The sequence below is a fragment of the Lepisosteus platostomus genome, chromosome 13 (genome assembly GCF_059453375.1).
Source record: "Lepisosteus platostomus isolate fLepPlt1 chromosome 13, fLepPlt1.hap1, whole genome shotgun sequence".
In the NCBI taxonomy this organism is placed as follows: domain Eukaryota; kingdom Metazoa; phylum Chordata; class Actinopteri; order Semionotiformes; family Lepisosteidae; genus Lepisosteus; species Lepisosteus platostomus.
In genome coordinates this window covers 42,194,739-42,208,097 of record NC_142623.1, presented here as the reverse complement: position 1 = coordinate 42,208,097, position 13,359 = coordinate 42,194,739, and positions in this window count along the sequence as shown.

Sequence of the window (13,359 nt, the reverse complement as noted above, 5' to 3'; positions counted from 1 at the left end):
GCAATGTGCAGCCTTTGCATCTTGAACAGACGCAAAAAAATGCATTGGAGTGAAGCATCTGTCAAGTGAATAATGTAAATGGAATGAAATATTTTCAAGCCACTCAATAAGAATGTCCTATTTTGTTCAGGTCCATTCTTCTAAATGGAGAGATTTCCTCTATTTTTACTCGGCACATTTCCTGGTGGTGACCCCAGTCTTGGGCTTTCGCTGCTGGCTGGTCCACCTCTAGCAAAAGGAGCTCTGGCTCCGGATCCACATTCCCCACATGAGCTTTGGGAAGCAATAAAAATAAGAGGCAAACAAATTGTTTGGATATGTAGTCAAAGACATATAATTCAAATCAAGAAATGTACCGTGAATATTGTGTAATCCACTAGTAAGGCTTCATTTAGAATATTTCCTGTAATTTTGGTCACCCTGTTACAGGAAAGATATTGCTCCTCTGGGATCAGTCCAGACAAGAGCTTCCAGACTCATTCTGGGGCTCAGGCCACTGGCCTACTTGCGCAGGCTGAAGGGCCTGAGCTGAATTTTTTAGTCCTCTCTGCAGAAGAGTAGGTGGGACCTGAGACAAGTGTTGACACCCAGTCAGCCCAACGGACCTCCTTATTGTGAGCAGTGAAACGGCAACCAGAGGACCAGACTGGAAACAAGGCGAAAGTGCGTTTAAAACGGAGACCAGAGCACAGTCCTTTACACGGAGGGTTGTGGGAGCTGGGAGCAAGCCACCCAGCCAACACCATGGCTGCCTTCCTGAAATGGCTGGAAGAGGTCTTTGGATCAATAAGCAACGAACTACCCAGGGGTCTAGATGAACCAATTCGTCTCCTCTTGCTTGCAACCATTCTTCTGTTCTTATTATGCCATTTATATGGAGCTCAGTGGTCAGCACTTACTGACCACAGTGCTGCTGGGGGGCACAATGGATGTTTGGGGTGCTGCTGCCTTATGTCATAAGGGTTCTCTCACAGATATCTAATTTATGTTGATTACCAGTAGGGGCACCATTGTCTCCTAGGTTTCTTTTTCCCAACTCGCTTGTTCTGTGTTTCACACTTCAAAATGAATAAAAAAGGAATTGCACAGGGGCGAAAAGACCGCATGCTTCCTGGGACCTGATCATGTGACCTCTAGCACAGACACGGCCACTACGCTGATGTGGCCGTTGAGAAAAATACATCAGCGCTAACAAGAGAACAAGCAGCGACAATAACATTGATCCACACATGGTGACTCGAAGGACTTCATGGTCTTGTAGAGATGGAAGTGCCAGTAGAGGGCAACACAGGCCTCTATCATCTGTAATTACACACACTGGGTGAGCGTTAGGTCGTTAATTAGATTATTGATAGGACTAAATTCCACATTCTCACATGGAGGTAATTAGAGGAATGTTGGTATGTTAATAAAAATGGGTATAAAAAGGGGTCATAGGGTTGATTTGATTAGTAGTTTGGATGAGAGGTAAGTGAATGAGTGTCTTGGTACGAGCTGCCAAAACTGGGTTGATGGTTTGGTTCTGTCCTGTAAGGTTTTAGTGTGTTCCAACCCCTTGAGCCACCTTAGTTAAAGGTGAGGATGAGTATGGGCTTTAATGAAGTGAGTTTTGCTTGTCTAATTTGTGCTGGCTGGCTGAACAGACGGTCACTCCAATGTCAAGGCCTGTGATGAGCTTGCTCTTTTGGGCAGAGCAGATGTTTAATGTCTGAAAAGACAAGTACATGTTTGTCTATAAATCATTTAAAATTGTCCCCTGGAATGTGCATTTTGGACATCGGCTGAATCAGATTAAATCTTTTGGGCATCCTGACAAATGAAGATACTGTATTTAATATTAATAGATTTACATCAGCCCATCGGGGGCAATTATCAGTCAGAGTAGGGGAGAGCTAAAATACCAGTATAATGTAAGTTTGGATAATGAGAAATCAATGTAGCTGTCACTGTTTACATAAATAAACTGTGTGCATTTATGTACATGGTTTACATTAATTGCCATCTGCATAAATAAAGCCTTTCACTTTTATTCAGGTTTACAGTATTAAGTTTGCTCTTGGAGGACTCATGTCCTTCATTTAATACATAAGCAAGACTGCAAGTGAAACCATACCATTGAAGTGTTAATTAGTGAGGACTGTTGAAGGACACAAAGGTTCTCTTAAGAAAGCAGTTTTGGGTCATATTCCCTTTTTATCTTGATCAAGAGCACAACGTGGACCTTGACAGCCTGAATAAAAAATGCAGTGAGAGGGAATTAAACTGGATCCAATAAATCACTAATGTTTGTTTGATTATGTGTGAAGTTATAAAAAGCTGACATGTTCATGGTGACAAATTGGACCTGAGGGTTAATCAGTATATTAAACAATGGAACGTTACGGAGGATATCCTGTTTCGAGGGGATTTTATTTCTTTTATAACTGATGTATTGATGGTTAAATGCATAATTCAACATTATATCTAGTATAAGCTGCCCTTATGAAGAGCAATAATTGTCACTTATGACCCAGCGGCTCGGGTAGAGTCTTAAACCACTGGCTTTCTAATATATAAACACAAATGTGCTTCATGAGACTCCAGTCTGTCAGCACCAGTACTGTGCATCCAAAGAAGTTGCAGCATATTGAATTATATATTTTGATGTGTTGCTATTTAGGGAGTAGGAGGGAGTTAACAGCTTTATCTGTCATTTATAATTGATCTTCACTTTTTTTTTCTTTGGTTATTTTCAGAAATATCAAGTCTTTAACTTGCAATCTCTTACGGCTTGCTTTTGCTGGTGAATTTAACTACATACAGTATTGTAATTCTCCACCAAAGAAAGTACATTTAATTGCCATAGATGAATATTTACAGACATATAATTCACCTGCTTTTTCCATTATTAGAAATGCAATGTAGCCATCCAGAGTCATTATCACAATCTACTGTGTTTGATGGTACAATGAAAAATAAATTATTTGACTGCTCAATAATTTGTAGCGTGAAGATCCTTTGTAGAAGTGTGGAAGCACTTGGTATAATTACAGTGTATGCATTAACTCTTCATGTACAGTATGTGGACATATCTTCTTCTTTTTCACAGCCTTAGTCCCAGACTGTCCTGGGGTCAGCTGCTTTGGTTGCTCTTCTCCATTTGTCTCTGTCGAGCACATCTTCCTCACTCACTTCACATACCTCCATATCTTTTCTCACACAATCTATCCATCTCTTTCTAGGCCTGCCTCTTCCTCTGTTACCTTCCACCTCAAATTCCATTACCCTCTTTGTTACTTCCTCAACGTCCCTCCTCATGATATGTCCATACCACCGTAACCTCGCCTCTCGCATCTTCTCAACCACATCCACCACCCTACATCGTCTACGGATTTCTTCATTTCTGATCTTATCCTTCATTGAAATCTGCAGAATCCATCTCAACATCCTCATTTCAGTTCTTCTCATCAAGTTTTCTTCCCTCTTTCCAACTGCCAAGCATTCAGCTCCATATAGTAGTACAGGTCTAATCACAGTCTTGTACATTTTGCACTTTAACTTTCTGGGAATTTTCCTGTCACAGATTATTCCAGTTATCTCTCTCCACTTGTTCCATCCAGCTTTCACTCTTTGTTTTACTGCCTCCAGTGTTTCTCCTCCCTTTACCAGTTTTGATCCAAGGTATTTAAAGTCATCAACTTGTTTCAGTTTTCCTCCATTTGTCTCCTCAACATTGGTCATAGTATCTCCTCTTCTCTCCATTACCATTATTTCAGATTTTTCTGCATTCATTTTCAGTCCACCCTTTTCCAGACTCCTCTGCCATTTGAACACTTTCTCCTGTAGTTCTACTTCTGAGTCTGCCATCAGTGCCACATCATCAGCAAAGATGAGTTCCCAAGGCACTTCTGTTCTTACCTCCTCTGTCAGTGTGTCAATAATGTTTATGAAAAGGAAAGGACTTAGTGCTGATCCTTGGTGTACTCCAACTGTGATTTCAAACTCTTTTGTCTCTCCCTGTTGTGTTATCATCTTCGTAGTTGCATCTCTATAGGTTGCTTGAACTAACTTCACCATGCTTTCTGGTACTCCTTTCTTCCTCAAGCACCAATACACCACCTCTCTGGGCACACGGTCATATGCCTTCTCCAAGTCCAGAAAGGCATATATGTGGACATATATCAGGCCCAAAATACTGTAGCTGCAGTGCCCAGTTTGCTCAAAGCTTTCTGAGGTGAGAAGTGGATAAAAATCAGGAACGGATAATTCTGATTCTTCAATTAATAGCATGTTAGAGCACAAATGTCTCAGCTCCTTGGATGAGCACTCACAGAGTTCAATGTTTTATTGGCAGCAGTTGCATAAAAGAAGATTAAAATGGGATACACTGACACAATGACAACTGCATTGGTACAGTATTTTGGTTCTGAGGATTCTTAAGCTTATGCTACATACTTTTAAAATGCAAGAACAATCAGATACTGTATGTAGTACAAAAACAATAGAATAAGACTCTTCACAGATTCTTACTAGATGTCTTCCTGAAATCCGGGAAAGAAAATCCTGAAATGCATTTAGAAAAAGCTGAAGTATTCCTGATTAATTCCTGCAGGATAACTCCAGGTATCTCTAATAATTTGGGCCCCTGTAATGTTTTACTGCCAAAGAACAAGCCCCGCTAAAATGTTTTAAGCTTAACTTTCCCTCTTGGGCATTTGAATAGGAGGATACAAGGGGATGTCATTGCAAATAGCTGTTGTCAGAAGACACCATGACAGCGTCTCTGCCGTTTCCTTGCTTCTATAAATCACAACCTGTGTATGCCAGTGACACTGTAATATATTACCACCATCTGAATAGCAATTGATTTGCGTCACTAGAGTTAGTTGCCATGTACAGTATATAATGCTATCAAACACTGATGAATTGTTTTATTGAACCAATGTTTGTCTGGCTTCAAGAGATGGTGTTTTTTTTTTTTTTTTTTTCCTCGTGTAAAAGATGTTCAGGAGTATAGGTTGTCCAGCAGCTAAACGAAAAAGAAATTGCTCCCAAGGGTTTTCGCATCTCAGCTGTGCCTCTGGCTGTGTTAGCCTGACCTGCTGAACCTCCCTGTTGGATGAGACCAAAATCCTATGTTGGGAGCTCCAGCAGCAGCTGTTGAGGTATTGTTTGTGCCCCAAAATGTCTGTTTGCATGTTACTTTAGGTAAAGGAATCTTAACTGATTGTTGTTATCAAGGAGATCAAACAGCTTTGAGAATACTATTGTTGTGTATTGTTGTCTTTTCAAAATCTTTAAAATCCCAACAACACTTCGTCTTGAAGCTGATGTACCACAATGATCAAGAACAGGTCACATGGATGGGCTGCCATGTTGGGTTGAATCAGAATGGTGAACATCTGATAGAATTTCCTGTGTTTAAATCAGCCATCAGATTACCCTTGGGACCTGTAATCCATTTGGCTCAAGAGAAGCTTGATCGCGCTAATGTAGTTTGGCAGCCACATTCTGCGTGTTAAAAATACGAAAACATACTTTTTGTCCATGAATGTGGTGTCAGTTGGAATGGTGCCAGTTCCTTGGTCCAAGCCTGTTCAAGTCACATTCCTGCATGAAGAGATATGGCCACTGCAAGCCAGGTGAATAGTCATTGTGGCTTATAGCCGTTTTGCAGGCTGAATTGCTAGTTCCCCCACTTAATTTTACTAGTAGGCTAGACGAATAAGCTTTGATTGCCCAAAGGATATTTTAGGTGCCTTTTAAATGATAAAACATGGGCATATACAACAAAAAAGAATTAAAAGAGAAGTATAAGTGTTGGAAAACAGAGACAATTTTGCATTGCGATTTGAAATCACTATTTGACTTGTTGTCTTATAGTCTGTAGAATGTCCACCATCCAGGAGAGCAGTCAGGATTTCAAGACTGGTATCTTACTGTGAGAGAGAATCCACCCTTCACAGCTTGAGACTGTGTGAAGTGAAACCTGGTACAAACTGACTAATACGTTAAATGAAATTATTCCTATGACATAGTACAGTTGTGCAGATTAAAATTAAACAAAACCTACAGCATGTTCCTATAGGCCCATTAGGGTGACCATCTGGAGATGGAAGCAATGGGACATTTTGGGAGAAGATGTAACTGAAATTATTTTTAAACTGAAATCAGTATGTCGTTTAGGCATTGCTACTTTCCTCAGTTGAGTATTGTGGCTTTGAAAAAATATTTTTCTTTTAATAATTTTCAGTCATTGTTTCAATTAACCTTGGTTAATGTCAATAGCAGGAATTTTTCTTTGAATGGATATAAATCCGTTCTATAGTTTGTGAACAATGAGCTCACTGTTTCCTGATAAGCCCCTCGGCAGATTAGTGTGAACTCTGTAAAGTATATCCTATAGTAAGTGTTGCTTTGCCTCCACTTGGCTCTTCATATGTTACAGATTTTCCATAATTTATGCCCATGTCCTTGACTTTTCAAGCTTGCTGCGTGTTATAGAAAATGAAACTCTTATCAATGATGGGTGGTTCTGTACTCCCTTGTAGAAAACTGGTCCCATCTCCCCAACATTTTATTTCATTGCTTTTTTGGCAGGCCGTATGAGAGAAATTGCCTATCTTACCTTTTGAATAAAAACATCTTTATTATTGTTGCATTCACATGACTTGGAAATTTATTAGAGATGTCTTCAGTGGAAAAACTACTTTGATGATAGCACTCTTTGGAAATATCTGACATTGAGTAAAGAAAATAAACTTAATCCAAATAAGGCATCATGATGACGAGGTACACCTGTGTGCTTCTGAGATGCTCCTCAAAGGGCAGACTGAAATCAAACTGCTGCACTCCTTCGAATACCTGAATACTTCAACCTGGTCAGGAATGAAGCTGTCAGGGTGACTCTTACGACTATCATTACTGTTTAGGTCCAAATAACACTCGTTGGCGTGTTAGAAAGCATCCAAATTATTAGTGAAATGAATATGGACTTTGGAAAAAGAAGCCAAAAGCTGTTTTCAAGTGTAATAGAGAGCTAAGAACATTTGTGTCCAGCAATGATGTAATCTGCATACAGCAATAATTTCTACCTGATCGCTTGGAAGGCAGAGTTAAATACATCTGCTCTCGACCGGCCTCCATTTCATTTGAGTTTTCTTGACCTAACCAGCACCTTAACTCCCATTCCAATCCTCTGACTCTCACTGGGGAAAGAAATAATTGTCAGAGCATGAGGCAGACTGCAGAAAACCACTTCAATATTAAAGTGAGAAATATGGATCCCCTGTCTTCTGTAAACGTGCTGACCTCAATGTGTTGAGCTGCTTTGACCTAAGGAACACTTAAGAGGAACCGGCCACAGGAGGCTGCGAGTCTGCATCATTATTTGCACAAAAGCTATAGACACCTGTTAGTGAGATAAAATTAAGCTCCCATAACTAAGCAATTTTAGCCCTGTTGCAATGTGTAACTTTGCTGCATGCCATTAGAGATCACAGGCTGGGAAGTGTGTGATACTTATGGAAGGATACTGCTTGTTTCTGTATAGTTACCATATACAATATACATGACATATGCATGGATGTCATGTACCCCGTCTTGCAGAGCTAGAGATGGATCTGAAAAAAACAATTTATTTTTTAAAACATCTCTGTGGTCATGTACAAATATGCCTAGTGTTCCCTGGCAGCTTATTTTGTGTAATGGGTAAAGTTTTCATGAAGAAAACAGGCAGCAGTGACAGAAAGACACACAACAATTCTCTTAACGTCAATCAAGAGGAGTAATAATGCAGGAATTAATGAAGGAATTAGGTCTGCATGTAACAAGTAAAATACTTCTGTCTTGTGATTTGCTTTAATCCATTACAAATAGTCAATTTTAGGATGGATTAGAATAACATGGCTGGAAAACAGTTGCCCTGTTCCTTTTACAACTGAAGAATAATGTTTAAAAAACAAAAGGCACATGTTTTTAGGTGTTTATCCAAGTTTCCGTAGACTGTTTCCAGCTTTTATCATTTCTAAGCATGTGCAAAATGTTATCCTACTTACCAAGTATTTTCTACCTCTGTTACTGCAATGTTTAATTAACTGGCTCCTTTAATTGCTTCACAGCATTATCTAAGTGTCAGAAGACTGGACACTTTCATGCCAGACAAATAATTAATGTACCAGAATAGTGTGGCTTTAAAATGCACATGGCATTGTTAGCTAAGACAGGAATAAACATCAACAGTTAATTCGGTGTGGTCACACATTTTCCTTTTTCTCATTGGCCAAAGAGGAATGTGATAAAATTACTGAATTAATCACTTTTTGTACAATATTACACTCAATTGCAGCAGTCTGGGCAGCGCAATGGGGTGCTATCTGCACAGAGTTTGTATGTTCTTGCCATATTCGCCTGGCTTTCCTCCCGCAGTCCACAGACAGAACTGGCATCAGAGAAAATTGCCCCTAGTGTGAGTGTGTGCATGTCTGCATATCTGTGTGGCCTGTGATGTATTGGTGTCCCATCCAGGGCGTACCCCGTCTCGTGCCCACTGCTTGCTGGGATAGGCTACAGATCTCCCGCGACCCCGAGTTTAATGAAGTAGTTTGAAAATGGATGGAGGGATGTAACAGGCTGGGATATTTTCCTGGGAAGGAGATCTGCAAAAATGAACCTTCAGTCAACACTAACTGATGTAAAGTTAGCAGCATATATAGGAAGCAATGAACGCAACAGGTTCACTAGGGAAGGAAAAAAGAAATTTCTTCCACATCTTCATGTTTTTAATTTATTGCTCCTGATGATTGACCATCATTGCATGATGGGAGGAGCCCTATAGCTAATAGATGAGAAAATTAATGTACAAAATCTCACCCAATCAATTGCTTTTTAACTCCCCCTGCGGAATCCCACTTGAATGATTACAGTATTGACTAATATGGTTTTTTTACAGCTCTCCTAGGCAGAGGGAAAGATTTGAACCAGTTGAAGAGATCAGGCAGCCTTTACCAACACTGGTATTACATGATGACCAAAGAATGAAACGACTCAATTTCTCCTCTAAGAGGAGAACACAGACCCAGCAGTTAGTGGATTCCTTCCCCAAGCGAAGAGACAGGCACATAGCCATTCAATCTGCAAATCTGCCTCACTGAACATGTACAGTATCATCTACCCCTGCTGTAGTGGGCCACTCCCAGCCTCCTGTCATGATCACAATCATATCTGAATGCCAGTCAATGCACCGTTCAGCATGATGAGCAGCCTGTCACTGACCTGCAGGCTGAAACCAAGCAAGTTGCACTTGTACCTCTGCAGGCTAGGACCCCATTCAGGGTTCAAGGAGAGAGGAGACCTATAGTAAGATCCTCTGTGAGCCCAGGCCATTGAAGAGCAGGCCTCATGAAACTGCGCAACTGAGCTGTGTCCCATGGCTTCACCATGCTTATATTGTGTATTTACTTTGCATTGCATGTATCCTATTTTACCCTCACTCTTGGGACTTCACTATGTTCTTACCTAGACACCACAGTGCTTCACTGCCCTTGGATTTTTATCACAGACAACCTCTGCAAGCGTAGAGGTATTGCAAAGCAAAATATGCATTTTGCAGGCCCGGACATACTGTATCTGTTTACAGGTCTTGTCAATCATTCAGGAAGCTGTACATTATATGGCAAACAGTTTCACCTCCTACAGGGAAAAGTACACCGAAACGAATCTGCAGGCAGAGCACATTTCAGCTGATCTGAGTGCTGGCCCACACTCCAGGCAGGCCTTCAGTAAAAACTCAAGCTTGCTCTAAAACACATTAGTCTGCTTTAACAGCCAGTGAATTGGACGTTTAGTTTACATCTTATTAGTAAGGTGTGGGAGTCTCATTTGCACCGCAAGAACTAAGAGACTGAGCACATCTGTTAAAAACCTTATTACGTTGTTGAGCAGGCAGCAGCTAGGTACTTGTAACTGAGCATAATGCAGCAGGTGAAACTTTTTTTTTTACAAAAGTGAAAAGACAAAAATTGCAATGAAAAAGACAAATTTACAAGGTCGTGTTCTTGGATTTTAATGGGATACGCAAACTTTTTAGTGCGGGTGTTGGCACTTGTTAGACAGTTCATAAATCATCTCACTGTTTTCTCAGTCATGTTGCACCACACCAGTAAGCATACTGGCACATACAGGTTTAAAACGCCATTTTGCTGTACCTCCACCAGCTTCATGCCAGCATTTTTCCTGAAGAAGAAGAGATTTGCATTCTGGACCTGGGGCAGGTTTTTATTATTTGTATTTCCTCGATGTGCAGTGGAATTCACTCGCTCATCTTTAATCAACGAGACCTTGTGGCTTTGCTCCTCACAAGTATCAAAAGTCAGAGAACGCAGGGAAAACCGCTTTGATTTCAGACACTTGACATTTAAGCCATCTTCTCTGGTAGCCCAAGTGCGTAGTGATATGGGATTTTTTCGATGTTTCACATCTCCTTTATGTGAAAATGTCAAAGAAGCAAAGATACGTCTTTGTGAGTTTGTTCTTTGGAAGCAGTATAATAACCGCCATTCAGTGCCAATTAAAAGGAGGAAAAGTGAAAGATTTCCCTTAAAAAGAATAGCTGTGATAGTCAGTATCACAGAGACAAAATATTGCTTCCCCTTTTGCTTAGAGGTAACACAAGAAACAGTAGATTCATTGGCATTTTCAGATCTTGACTGGTCTACAGTAGCAGCTTATGCAGGAAAGCTGATTTACTTCCGGGTTAAAGTGCCCACTGATCAAAATATTAGGAACTCCCACAGACAATTGTATCGGTTCTCTATGAGTGATAAGAAGTTTGAAAAGCACAATTCGCAAGGTTCTGATACACTTGTAAACTGCCCCCGTCCTGTTCTTCTAAAAGGACTGAATTATCAGTTCTGGGATAAAGCTGATCATGTGCAGGACTGACCTGCATGTTACACCAATTTTCAATTGTTGTGGATTGCTGTGGCCAGGGAAGGTGGTGGAAGTCTGTCTCATGTTCCTCAAACTAACCGGGCATTGCCTTGCTGTTCTGCCATGATTCAGCGCAGTGATCTGTGAGTTACTCCTTTTAGAAACATTTTTTTGTGTTTCAACAGTGAAATGAAAATTTCCAAGCTCACTGCTCTAACACTTAGTCATACGTGGTAAAGGTATAAAACTAAATTTTAATGAACCCCACTGCATAGTCTGTTTAAATAGCTTAAATTGCAGACCAACTGACATTTCTTTAAACCAAAGTTCTAAAAACACTGTCCTACTGTTATTTTAATAGTGCACCAGTTGCTTTCTTGATACTCTGCACTCATTTAACAGTGCTGAATTATTCCCTTCCCATCTTCACAGGTTACTCAATGTGTTCTTTCACAATTTACCTTGAGAACAAGCTCTGTAATACTGCAGCGCTACACTGCCTTACTTAAATTAATTAGGAGAACTCCAGCATCCTGTTCTCAACTCTTCCTCTCTCGAGAAAAGATTGCTTTAAGAATGAGCACTTAAGCACTCCGTACTCAACCCTGTGTCAGTGCAGAATATACCAGGCAGTCTCATAAACTAGACTGCCTTGCACTGTACTGTATATAACCCTTCTGTGGAAGTCTTCAAAGGCAAATGTCTGTAAATAGCACTTCCTCAAGGGAGCCTAAAATATTGATGTTCCACTTAGTTAACGTACAACATTCCTGACTTTAAACCTGCTGAAGGGGCTACGCTTGGAAGGGATGTGGGCTTATTTTGAGAAATGTCACTGTAGAGGCAGTTGGCTGGTTAAGAAATATTCAAAAACAGTCTCTTATCTCTTATAATAAATCCTGTAAGTGTTGGTAAACCATCAATCCAGATATGGTCATACTAGAAAATGGAAATATAATGCTCATGAATGTTTTGACTCCACAGCATATTGGTTTAGTAATTTCAGTTTTCCTGTGTCTGTGTGATGCATTTACAGTACTTTGCTAAGGACCTATAGTTTGCATTTCATTTTACCATAAATCAGTTGGGCAAGATGGGCTAAATGGCCTTTCTGCATTCTGCTTTGTAACCTATTCCATACATTCCTGTGGTTTCACTGTGTTTTTAGCACGCTACTCCATGCTGGTATACTAGAATAAACATTCATAAGGCAGTAAGGGAGTGTTTGACATTGAAATCAGACAGCTCTGCATATTATGATTCAACACCCTGCTTTAATGCGGATTAACTGGGGATAAAATGAGATTGTACTCTTGGAGGCAGTAATGAGGATTCACACCGCATTTGAAAGGAATAAGCAATCGATGTCCAAAACAGAATTGTGAGACCATCTGACTAAACAGGAGAGTGAAGACGATATTTGCACATCACTCTGACTTGCTCTGTCTGTGGGTCTTTACATGGGCTAAATGGGCAGCTGTTAACATCCCAAACTGAACTGGCAGCTTTACAGAACTTGCACCAAGCAGACCGTGTTCTGTAATATGATTACCGTAGTGGAGTGGAGGCAGCTTTTGTTTCTGCATGGCTTTGAGGCAAAAAAGAGAAACGCAAAAAATTAACCTAGACATTTAATGGAGTTATTCAAATTTGATCTCTGTAAAATTTCTTTAGTGCTTTTGAATGGCATAAGTTAACATAATTTCTCAGTCCGCCCACTGTGGAATGTGGTTAGTTTTCCTCAAGCCTCAGACAGTGTAGTTTAGTGCAGGACAGCATGTGCATGATGGATTAGCCTGAATTATGGTAAACCTCAGTATACACTTGAAATAGGACAGGACCAGCAAGACACCAGGAGTGACTCACCAGTTAGATATCATACTTGAACCATGGAATGGGCCCTACAGTCCAGAAACCACTTGGCTACATCACTTGTAAAGGTAAATCCCAAAGTGAAGGAGTATCCTGACTAAGCATCACTGTAGTTTTAATCTGCCTTGAAAGCAGTCAGAGTTTCTTCAGCAGTGGGCAAAAAAATAGGTTGCCGGTTCCCTGCAGTTCTCTCAGCGAGAGATGATTCAGTCCTCTCAATGACATTTAATGGCACTGTTTGTGCTGTGGGCTTGTAGCATGAAGAACAGATAGATAAGAACAGTGTATGAGGTTTGGCCTTTTCCTGTAGCTGTACAGGTTGCTTACGGGCAATTCCACAATTGTTTGGAATAAGACAAATAGAGACTCCATCTTGTTTATAAAAAAGAACCAACATATAAAAGGAATGGCGAGGGATTCATTGTTTTTGAAGTGAACCATATGGTATCTAACATGAGCAGCAGGATACTTCTACAGTATCCTGATACCGCCAATACAATAGATGTGCTAATGCAATTGAAATCAAGACTGTAGAATCATCTGCTGGTGTCCAGATCCCTTTTGGCCCAGGTGACACCG